The sequence below is a fragment of the Littorina saxatilis genome, linkage group LG8 (genome assembly GCF_037325665.1).
Source record: "Littorina saxatilis isolate snail1 linkage group LG8, US_GU_Lsax_2.0, whole genome shotgun sequence".
NCBI classification, from domain to species: Eukaryota; Metazoa; Mollusca; class Gastropoda; order Littorinimorpha; family Littorinidae; genus Littorina; species Littorina saxatilis.
The window spans coordinates 34,985,473-34,986,713 of record NC_090252.1 but is presented as its reverse complement, the minus strand read 5'-3'; positions in this window follow the sequence as shown (position 1 = coordinate 34,986,713).

Below are 1,241 nucleotides of genomic sequence, written 5' to 3'. Positions count from 1 at the left end.
GGCATTTATTTATATTTATTTTTAGTCCAGGCAATTCGGCCGCAACATTCTTCTTCCTCTTCTGCGTTCATGGGCTGAAACTCCCTCGTACACTCGTGGTTTTTTTTTAGTTTTTTTTTTAGCACGAGTGAGTTTGTACGTGTATGGCCGTTTTTACCCCGCAATTTAGGCAGACAAACGCCGCTTTCAAGAGAAATTTCGGAATGGCATACTCAGTGTTCATATTAGGTAGTCAATGTCCCTTTAAGTTCTTGTTTTGGTGGGTATCATTCATTTAGCATCCCGGGTAGCATAGTCGGTTTGTTCCGATGAGATAGAGACATATCTCACAATCTGTAAGGCCGTCTTCTGGAACAAAGGGAGAATGTTCCCCATGACTTTTCCCGTCGAGAGTGTAATTTGGTGTGTGTGTGGCGGATGAAAATCATCATGTTTCCTGAGTCATCGTGTGCATGGGCTTCTACAACAGATATCATACACGACGGCTGCAGAAGGTGCAGACAAGCCAGGGGGAGGTGTAAGTAGTGTGTGTGTGTGTGTGCCGTGTGTGTGTGTGTGTGTGTGTGTGTGTGTGTGTGTGTGTATGTGCGCGTGTGTGTGTGTATGTGTGTGTGTATGTGTGTGTGTGTGTTGTCGTGTGTGCGTGTGTGTTGAAAACACAATTATTTTGGTGGGACGAAACTTTTAGTTTTAGTGCGCTGATGACGTGTCATTTGCCATGTCACTTCATTTCTATCGCCAATTTTCTCACTAACTTTAATGTGTGTTTGAATTTGAGCGCATAATCATATACACACAGTACGCACACACAGACACATATGAGGCTGACTGTGCAAAGACAGACGCACAACCGGCAGAAAGCAGAAAGGTGTCAGCCGCAGTGACAGCCTTCTCTTCAATTAAACCCTTACCTATGACGGCTTACTAGTGCCAAAACCTCATAATTGTAATTATCAAGGGAAAATTACTAATTTTCCCTTGATAATTACCATTTTCACGTGTTTATTACTAATTTTCCCGGGAAAATGACTAATTTTCCCGGAATAATTACTAACTTTCACCTGTTAATTACTAATTTTTAGTTTTGGCTCACTTCCTGACGGATTGCTAGTGCCAAAACTAAAAATTAGTAATTTTCCCGTGAAAATGAGTAACTAACAGGTGAAAACAGTAACTGACAGCGTTAATTAGTAATTATCACGTGATAATGGGTAACCCCAGGTTTTGGCACTAGTAAGCCG